Below are 11,224 nucleotides of genomic sequence, written 5' to 3'. Positions count from 1 at the left end.
TTCAATTTTTTCTTTGCCGACAAATTTTGCAAATTTGTTTAAAATCTCCCACGTGTGTTATTTAAATGCTATGCATGCATTGTAAACAAATCTACATATGGAGCTATCACAATTCCTAACAGTGTAAGTTTTCTGTTACTTCAATTATATTTGAATAAAAATGTATGCTTTTGGTTCCTACCTGACCATGACATTTATAGCAAATGTACCTATGATTTAGACAAACGTGTGCTTTAGCAGCCTCCAAACACAAGTAAAGCTAATTGTGAAATAATAGTCTTTCCCTTGTGTAAAGCTGTGCTTTTATCTAGATGTATCTTTGAACATTGTTTAAAAAACTCTCTTTTTTCCATACAAATTGTCGGTAAAATCCAATGAGAATAGAGAGGTGAGACATCAAAACACCTTTCTGTTATAATCATTTAGTTTATCCTTGGCCTTAGTACAATGCCACATCGTTATCACATTTTTCTGTCCCAGGATCTGGTTTCTGGACGCCAACGCGTAAACGGGAGCCTCCCATTCACCGTCCATCAGAATCTCTGGCAGACAAAGGCATCCGCTTTCCATCTTATTTGTCTTTACTATCATAATGGTTATGAAGTGTCCAAACGCCGTTTACACCAGTCGGTAAGGTGTCTTGAAGGACAGAAAGTGCAGACTTGCGAGTCTCTCAACTCTGATGCTAAATATTGTCATCAAATTTTTACTAGAAAGGGTTTCTGGTAGGTAGAAATACTGCTGCTGTAGTTGTTTTTCTTTGTTTTTGTTGATTTTGGATGTCCGTGTTTTGTGTTGTTTCCTTTTTCGTATTTACGCATATAATCTGTCGTCTTTTTGACCAGTCTTTTCTTGATAACGATATTCAGACGGGTTGGGGAGGGGGTGGGGGTAGCGGTTGAGGCTTGCGTCAACTTTGATGTCCTATAACGCCAGAATACCATATGCTAGAGCCACCAAATTTGATGAGTTTGTTGGCAACAATTTCACGAAGTTTAACAAATTTTCCAGATTTTTGTGTTGCCATGGCTACCGTTTTTTGACAAGCGGTTTTGCCAAAAATCGCTAATTTCTGTTCTAACAATGTACTTTTCACGTTTATTTGCTATATTACTGCTATTTTGTTACATAAATAAAATCTTATGTTATTAAGAATATCTTGCATAATAAGATATGCATAAATTATGCTGATTTGATGACGTCATCAGCCCAAATCCAAGATGGCGGACAGTATAGCCAGATCAAGAATAACTAGCTTATTGTCTCTTAGAATTTGTAACTACCTGGTATTTTTTCATCAAAAACCATCTAAATGAATGTATTCATCAGCCTATTTCCATTGCCTTTTGTGATTATTTAAAAAGGATTTTTGAAAATTCATGGTGGTGAATACATTAATATGGCGGAGCCCATCTGGTATCTTAGATGTGGATGACGTCCTTTTATGACGTCAGTTTGACATCATTGATGTTGCTATTGGCAGCACAAGTCGTAACAACCATTATCATTCTGTTATCTGCACATGATGTTGCATTTTTGGAGCAAAACTTTAAGTTTTCTGAGAATGCCCTTTTTCATGGGTCCGGCCAAAACAATCAAATTGATGACGTCTTATTCATGTCATATGACGTCATCGTAAAATCAAACTTAACATGCTTGTCAGATATTATGTCTATATCATTTATACAACAAGTAGTTTAAGAGTTATAGGACTTAGAAGTGGAGGGCCTCAAAAGCCCCAACCCCCCACCCCCCTGTCCAGGGATGACCAAAGAAGCCCGGTCTGAATAGGGTTAAAAGCACACGCATGCGCCATATATACACATGAATACACAACAAACACACACACACACACACACACACACACACACACACACACACACACACACAATACACATTTCTTTAAAACAAGTTGGACAAGTCCAATGGACGTCCTTGAAGACTTAGCTCCATAATTGCAGCTCAGACAACGCTAATAGCCTAGACCATTAACCCAAGACTCCTTATCAAGCGAGGGTCTTCTTAAACCCTTTCCTTGATTGTCTGAAGGAGTAAAAGGAAAGTACGCTCCATTGCGTCTAGTGTCTGATATGGTTATAACTGCTGTAGCAAACAAAGTGCAGACCGTACCAGGGGAAATCGTTCCGGCATGACAGCGTTCTGTGTTATTCATGTGTGAACTTCGGCACTAATTTGCGCAACATTCCACTTCCTGTATAGTTTTGAAGTTTTAAAATCGCAATACGCTCTCGTAAATTCTATGAACAAATTGAAAAACATATTCTAGTTACAGTCTTACAAAGAGCACTATTGTTAGGTTTACTTTATTTTGGTAACCGAAACGTGTTTCAAGAATTGTCGGCACGTATAATATGGGCCTATTGTCAACTGTAATTATAATAGATGCATTTGAATCACACAGACTTATAGGGGGATTTTGCGCACAAACTTGCTGTTTGTCATCAAGCACACTGTGCCTTTTGTGAACAAAACCCTCGTATTTGAGTTCAAATTTGTCTATTGATTATCAATGAAAACTAAAAAAAAACTGAAAACGAAGTGTGTCTTTTAGTTTATGTAAATCATATCATTTTCAACTCAGTGATTTTCTGTGACAAACACAGATGTTGAAAAACGACTTAGTACTGGAATAAGGTTTAATTATTCTCAACTGTTTCGCCGATAAAGAGATACAAAAAATGAAAGTTCCGCTGCAGTACCAAGGAAAGCTGTTGGGAGTTTAACAACCCAGTAATTGTTTTGTCAAATCAAGACCTAACCACATGCAAAATATCTTTAAAATCCATGGCATTTCAACCTATGCTTTTCCTATCATTAAAAGTTATGCGCTGCCGAAAATAAAATCCTATTGGAGCAATTCAGCAATGGATTGAACTGCATTACTACATTAAATCGCGATGTGGCGTTGATGAACGCTTCAATAATAAGGATTGGTCAGCAGGTAGTTGCGTGGATGGGAGGCAAATACGTTAGCAAAATTTTATTCAGCTTGTTGCTTTGCTAAAAATGTATGACAGCGGTCTGTGCCTTGCCATTAGATGTACTGTACGTTCTGGTTAACGCCATTGTTAACATTTTATGATAGCAGTGATTGTAAAACTTACAGTGTCGTTGCATGCATTTAGATAACTTTCATAAATTTTCCATATCAAGTTTCGATAGCCTTACACCACTTGATGATCCTTTCATCCCTAAACCGTGATTCTTTCCCGTAAAGTTTACGTGTTAAAATTCCGGAGTACCATTAGCTGCAGTTTTGTTACAAATCGCTATGGACAGCTGGCGCTTTCAGAGCACTTCCGCAATCTGAAGTTCACCCGACAGGGCAACACTACCGTGTCACTTTTATTGTTCCTGGTCCAAACGTGAGTACCACATGATGAGGTGTAGGGGTCAGGCTAATCCTGGATTTGGATTTTTTTCAAACGGGTGGTCAAAAGAAGTCTTATTTCCGACCTAGCCGACCTGTTGACCTCAGTTCTTTTCCAAAGAAGTTTCACTGTGACCTTTGTACTGTAGAGCTTGTATGGTGTAACAACTTCGTTCCCAGGTACGTGTACGTGTATGGCACATTGTATAACGTAAACTTCAGACTGCAGGTACTAATAACATAAGCTAGAATAAGATAATGCTTGAATCAGAAAGCAGTGCGCTTTGTAGCGATACCAGAATGTACATTTTCTTCCAAGTAATCGCTAACGTTACCTCCTAGTTTTGCCTGCTTGAATGTCCACGCTTCCCAGTTGTATGAATGCCAATAAATTTAATGGCATTATAATATGGATACCATTCCAAGGGGACAAGATATGCAGGAGAGGTCATGTAGATATTTTAACGATTAGGTTATGAGGTTATGGCTTGGACCCGGTGTTAATGGCATTTTTTTGCCCGTTTGTTTGTTTCCTTGCGTCTATTTGTGTTTCTGACCTACTTTGGCGGCGCTATCAGTGGTGGCTTGTTCTTACCGCTTAAGGTGGGCTCCCACTGCACTCGCGTCACGCTTGCGTCGCTTCGGGGTTCGTTCATTGTGTCACTGTTGTGTTATTTTCGCCGATTTTCTGTTGCGCTCCCACTGACATGCGTCACTGTTGCGTTTCTAGACTAAATTGACAGGTTATCGGAAGTCGCAGCGTTGTCAATGTATGAAAAATCACTGTAAAATGATGAAAATGCCTAAAAATGAGATTTATAATGAAATAATTTCCCTTGTGATGATGCTTATGCTTATGAATGTTACTTATGTTATATGATAACCTTGAAAGACTTTTACAGTGAAAGAAGTAACCCAAATGAATGGACACGAACCATATACCATATTTGACTCCATCGCTTATGTGTTTTGCAACAAGTATGTGTAATGGTGTGTGTTAATTTGCATATTTCACAAATGAAAAATCTTGATATTTCCTACGTTTTAATAGGAAATAGACAAAATATAACCGTGATACTGTTGAAGGCATGTTGGCGTCACTGTTGTTTCACTGTTGTGTTACTCTTGGGTCACTGTTGTAACTGAAAAACTGTTGTAAAATGATATCCAAAATGTATCCAAAATAGCTTTTCAATAATAAAATGATGTTTACTTTTGATACTTGGTGCAAAATAGACAAAATATAACCTTGATACTGTTGAAGGCATGTTGGCGTCACTGTTGTTTCACTGTTGTGTTACTCTTGGGTCACTGTTGTAACTGAAAAAACTGTTGTAAAATGATATCCAAAATGTATCCAAAATAGCTTTTCAATAATAAAATGATGTTTACTTTTGATACTTGGTGCAAAATAGACAAAATATAACCTTGATACTGTTGAAGGCATGTTGGCGTCACTGTTGTTTCACTGTTGTGTTACTCTTGGGTCACTGTTGTGTCACTCTTGGGTCACTGTTGGGGCATCTTACCACTTACGTTATTTTCTAACTTCCAAAAAAACGTCGCGCTTGCTTGTGTCACCTCTAGGTTTGCTTGTGTCACCTCTAGGTTCGCTCGCGTCACCTCTAGGTGCCGCGGGGTTACGTCTGCGTTGTCGAACCCCGAAGCGACGCAAGCGTGACGCGAGTGCAGTGGGAGCCCACCTTAACTGGTCCATGACTGGGGGTGGTTTGCCTTGGTCTTCAAACTAAAGTATCTCCCAGATGGATCTCAGCCTTGCCACTGTGGCTGATGAGAATTGTATGCTGCTCGGGATGGTGACTTGTTCGTGGGCAGCTAGTCTGCTGTGAGGTCAATGCATGGCCCATTTCGAGGACATTGTCCTCACAGCAGACTAGCTGCATAACATGGCCAGCGCTATACTTTAGGAAATTCACAAAATCCCATTCTATCCACGCGAGCATTAAGAAATGTTCGTGAAACAAATGTCTCACCTAACGTTATAGATTTATAGATATGAGAACTTTGATTTCTTGTTGTTTATATTGCAGCGCGATGGAAGGACACATTCCTGTTGTAGATTTCAGTCCGTACGGCCTCTCCAAGGACGAGGTGGACGAGGCTGACCTTCAACCCCTGGCTGACAAACTGGTTCACACCTTCGCTACTGTTGGGTTTGTTTACCTGGTTAACACTGGCATACAGAAATCTGAGGTGAGGCTAACGTTTTCTTTTAAGCCTAGGTTACACATAGCCGAATTTAGCTCCCGAACACCTGCCGACCCTTAGCAGACTCAGGTCGGCTGGTGTTCGGGAGCAGTCTGACCAGTTTAGGCCACGCCTATCTTTAGGCGTCGAACATGTCCCGAACATGTCTTAACCATCTCCCGACCAATAAATGACTTATTCCCGACTGTGTCCCGAAGGCAAACTAACCTATTCCCAAGCATTCCGACCTCTAGCCGCAGACAGCCGAATCACTCCTGAATGATTCCCAACCGATTGCTGACCCTCTCATGACTTGTAATGGACATAAGCAGCGATTTTTAAAAAAGTGGCCATTTTCGTTTTTAACCAAAATAATCCTTTCTTCTATCTTGTAAACATCACCAAAAGATCAAATTTGAACATTTCAAAACATTCGGATGGCGCAAGCGAACACCAGCCGACTCAGCCGAATGCCAGCCGACTACAGCCGACTTAGCTCCCAAACCATAGTCGGGAGAGAGTCGGGAGCCAAATTCGGCTATGTGTAACCTAGGCATAACTTACGTGTTAGTTTGTGTTTTCCCTAGTCGCTAGACTCGGTTCAACACGTAACACACATGTAAAACCGTTTGAAAAGAAATCCAAAATAGGTTTAAGATGATATGAAATTAAACCTTGTTTTTTTATCACGTTTATATAGGTAAACAATATTTACAGTGAAATCATTTTCTTCAACTGGATAAGATACAGAGATTACTTTCGGACGCTATGAGTGACATCGCTCTTCGGCTTCAGCTGAACAGTCAGAAATTGCCGAAGAATAATGATCGATGCCAGAAGTAATGATAACCGTATCGTATCCAGTTTTAGAGATTGATTTGCCTTTAGATGAGCCGTTTAGCATCACTAGCTACCTCCATTAATGGGCCAAATTAAAACAGCCCCGTCGAATCTTAAAGACCCTGTTGTCTGGAGCAACCAAGTCCATTCACCAACCATATGTTCCTCAGTCCCTTGAGTAGTTGTTGAGACCAGGTTTGACTGAGTTTTTATTATGTCCAGTCAGAAGAAGTGTTCGGTGTGGCGGACAGGTTCTTTGACCTGTCGCTGAACGTGAAGGAGAAATACGCCCGGCCTCAAGACTAGACCCGCAACCGCCATGGATGGGTCTGTGTCGCCAGGGAGAGGTAAGGGCCAACCACGAGTAGTGGACTAGGGTGTGGCGTAGATTAGGGAATGATCAAGAAATAATGTAAGGGGGTTTGCGGAAAGGAAGAAACTATCCATTGACCACGTTATATAAATTTAGAATACTAGTACGAGTTTGAAACTTCTCATAAAAGAATGGTTCATCTATTGTTGATTTAGTAGTTCTGTTGAGCCAAAAATAGCCACTCAGGCAAAACCACAAAGCTATTCAAACGATTCCTGAAACGCAACGTCCTTGGTGGCGGTACGAATAATATACATGCACGTCTTTCTTCTTATATGATATAATGTTTTTATTTTCACTTCTATTTTGTAGAAGCAACTTGGAAACACTTGGAAATCTCAAGGAAGCTTTCGATATCAACATGCCTCTTTCCGAGGGCCAGGTGAACAGATTTCCTTCTGTTTTCTATCGGCCAACGTTTTTGACCTTATTTGATAATGCCTGTTGTCCATGCTAGAAACTTAGGGAGGATAATTTGGAACGTTTTGCTAGTTTTCCACCATTAGACCTAAGCAATCCATCGTATCTTAATTGTTTTGTGGTGCACATTTGGGCAGACTTGGCCGACAGAAGTTCCGGAGTTTGAAGACAAGATTGTGACGTTCTACGAGAAATGCCGCCGCCTGGACATGAGGATACTTGAGCTTATCGGCAGAGGTCTGCACATTCCGGTAGGTGGCGCTGCAAAAAGGCTTGGGAAATACTGATGAAAAGTCAGTCAATAGCTACTAAGAGCTTATCTTGCGTCACTCAATTCAGATATGACGTGGCTCGGTGCTCGGTGAGCAGAAGCTGCAGATAGCGTATAACGCCTTCCGTCTCTCCTGAAGTCCTGATATTTCTGTCATTTTCCCCACACATCGCTGAAGCTGGATACCTCTAAAACTCCACGTGGCCTGAATCAAATAGTTGTTTGACCAGCGATTTATTCAATGTATATTGTAGGATGTTGCGAGTTTCCTGAGTATGTTCCAGCACATGGGGAGGGGGGCGAACAGCACCACTCTCAGCGCTCTGCGCTACCCGCCTGTCCCTGATGACGTCAACGAGAAACAAATGCGGTGTGTTGGATTCTTCATATCAATTGTTTGATTTATTTATTTCGGTACAGTACTTTAAATGATACATGATCAGTTGGAATCTAGAAAGCCATATCTCAAAATTTGGCATTACCTGAGATTTTGGACTAATGATTTTTGCTTCTTCGCACAAATTGTCCTCTAAGATAGACATATAAACTGTGATTATATATCATAATTGAGATGATGTACAATTCATTTATATACAGATAGTAACGTATAAATCTCTTACCAACCTGCCTTCTGTGACGTCAGTAACGGGTCAAAGGTGTCCGTTGATCGATATCGGCCCCCGTCTCGGATCCGATGAGAGATTTTAAGTGGATGTTTAAGTTGATGTTACACAGTTTTTTATGTTGCTATGATGATTCTTTTCCTTGTGAGACGCCGAGACCACACAGACTGGGGCGCCATTACACTTCTGTTCCAGAGATGGCGTCCCTGGCTTAGAGGTACTGTACTTCTTTGACAGCTTCTCACGATGTCTCATATGAACTTACCCGCGCTTTAAACTATTACCGTTGCATCGGGAAGGCGCCCATATGTTGACGAAGTTCATCCGGCACGGGTCATCAGAACGTCGACTTGACACAGCCTAACATGCACACAAAAGTCTAGACCTTGACGCTCCTGTCCCACAACTTTGATCCCGGCTACTCCTCAACCACGGTAGGCGCTGGGTTTTGAGTAGCCTGGAATCATTTCTATTCTAGCTCCATTTCGCTTCTCCAATCGCATTCAAACATAATATGACTTTCCAAATTTACTTCTTAAAAATTTATAGTTGGCTGGAGCAGACGAGCAGGCTCCCCAACCAATCCCCAACCACAGATACCAATGCTACAACAAACTCCCGACCGTAGTCTGGAAAAGGTGAAGGGGCCATGGCCGGTTATATGTGGGAAAGGCTTAACTCCCAACCGTGGTCTGGAGAAGGTTTGGAAGCCATGGTCGGCTATGTATTGCAAGGCCTTAACGTTAACTTGCTTTCCTTTTTACCCCAGGTCATGAACAAGGAAGGTGACTACAAGCCCGCCCCGTACGTACCGGGCAGTGTCCTGGTGAACATAGGAGACATGCTGCAGCGGTGGTCAGGCGACAAACTCGTATCTACGGTATGTATTTGTTTGTCTATTTAATCAGGGGGGCATGTCGCCTTCGTCGGTAGGTCGTAAGTTTAGTCTACGGCTGGGTGAAACCAAAGACTTTTACAAAATGTACATACTGCTTTATCTGCACTCATCAGCATTTGGGAAAGAATCTAGCGGTCTAGCCTCTTGCTGTAGGGATTGCACAAAAGCTGTGTGGCCCAGGACTACAGAGATGGGCGCCACCCTATGCACCGAATGATGCGGGAAGGATTTCAACTCCAATTATAAGGCCTCCTTTCCACTAGACGGCGATCACCCTGGGCTTTTACTGTTTCCTAAAATATATCGATCTTCAATTTCCTACTAAATATACCGTTATCATTCAGGTGTACAAGTTATCATTCAGGTGTACAAGTATGACTGAAAGGACACACAAAGCGTAAAAAGATTCGTCTTTTTTTGCTTCATTTTCTATAAAATTCGTTAACTTATGCAATCTGTCATGGTTTAGGTCGCAAAGAGAGTACGACGATAGCGCTGGCCTAGTGGAAAGCTAGGGAGTATAACAAGGCTTAAAAATATTCTTGCCTCTCTTTCCCCAGAAACATCGCGTGGTGATGCCGGAGTCGGAGAAAGACCGGAAGTCGTTCCGCCGGTCCATCGCGTTCTTCACCCACCCTGACGAGGACACCAAGCTGGTGTGTCTGGATGGCTCCAACAAGTACGACCCCATCACGGCCAAACAGCACGTGCAGCAGAAACTCAAATGGTCCTACCTCGACAACTAAACAGATAGATTGTCACCACTCTTAGTGAGCAGTTGACAGAGCCAGGCAGTTTTGATGTTCCTGATACCCCCCTCACATTAGGCGTAAATCGGTCGGACGACGAGTCTGCGAACTCTAAATTACGAGGAGGCATGACCCTGACGGAAAGGGGGGAACTCTGCCATTTCTTTTTCGGAAGCAGGGTCATGCCTCCTCGTAATTTAGAGCTCGCAGACTCGTCGTCCGATCGATTTTCGCCTAATGTGAGGGGGATATAAAGCAAGTACCTTACTGCAGTAGGTTGGGGGCGTCCGAGTAATTGGACAGGGCGGACAATGAATTTCATAGATGAAAAACTAATCTTTATACGCTGTCTTTGTTTTCTTGTCCTTTTGGTCAGATCATGCTTTTTCGTCTTGCATGATATTTCCATTATAAAGTCAAGGGTAACACAAATTCAGTTTAGGGCGCAGTGACGCCACCAACGTGCCGCATCTTCATTGGGATGCTGCCCTAGTCTTATTCATGTAACCCAGAACCTTGTAGTGACACTAGGGTCACACCTTCAAATGTAATGCGGTGACCATTGAGTAATTAAAGAAAATAAACGATAAATTCGACTCATCAATAGCGTAAAACGTCATATCTAGAACAATCCATGACAAAGAACACGATCGAAACCTAAGAAACTGACAAAATGACTGACATCGTTGAATAAAGAAAATGATATGTTGCAACTGAAGTTTTTAAATAAAACTAAATAGTGACAAAAGTTTTTAAAACTGATGTAAGCAGAATGTACTTCAGCCACGAGGCTGCAAAGTTTCACAAGAATAAACCATTCATTCACCCAGTCAATGCAGGGAGCCGGTAGTTACAGCACTGGTAACGCGGAGTTTGCGTTTAGGGTATACTCACTATGGTCAAACGCATTTCCCATTCTAGCCTAATCAACTAATTGTCCAACTTCCATGTGCAATGTACGCTAATTATATTTCAGCCATACATAGTATGGTGAAATATATTGTATTCGTAATGTTTCTTCTTTCTTCTTCTTCTCCTGTCAAATCTTCAAAGTGATTCATCTCCGCCGTTCCTGGACCGAATGACCTGAAATTTGGCACAGGGGTAGAATGGGCCAATACCTTGATGCGTTTTTCTCAGTTTTTTTTCATATCTGCCTCTAAAATGATTTTATTGAGATTTTTTTGGTCAATTTTAGACCAAAACTGTATATTTTGGCCCCTGTACCCTGGTATTACAACCAAATGAGCTGAAATTTGACAGAGATGTGCCTTGATAATGCCCCCATATAAATTCGATAACACTTTTGGTGTACAGTACAACAAAATGCTTATTTTTGCGATTTTTTTACCAATTTTTGACCAAAAAAGGACACTTTTGGCCCCTGTACCCTGGTATTACAACCAAATGAGCTGAAATTTGACAGAGATGTGCCCTGATAATGCCCCCAT

General features: G+C 41.4%; 1 pseudogene; it reads left to right on the top strand.

Moving 5' to 3' along the window:
- Positions 1 to 6,758: 6,758 nt before the first annotated feature.
- On the top strand, positions 6,759 to 9,873 carry LOC118411726 (annotated as a pseudogene).
- Positions 9,874 to 11,224: the final 1,351 nt, after the last annotated feature.

The sequence above is a fragment of the Branchiostoma floridae genome, chromosome 3, assembly GCF_000003815.2.
Source record: "Branchiostoma floridae strain S238N-H82 chromosome 3, Bfl_VNyyK, whole genome shotgun sequence".
Lineage (NCBI taxonomy): Eukaryota > Metazoa > Chordata > Leptocardii > Amphioxiformes > Branchiostomatidae > Branchiostoma > Branchiostoma floridae.
The sequence above is the reverse complement of the archived record's forward strand: the minus strand, read 5'-3'. Positions and strand labels throughout refer to the sequence as shown.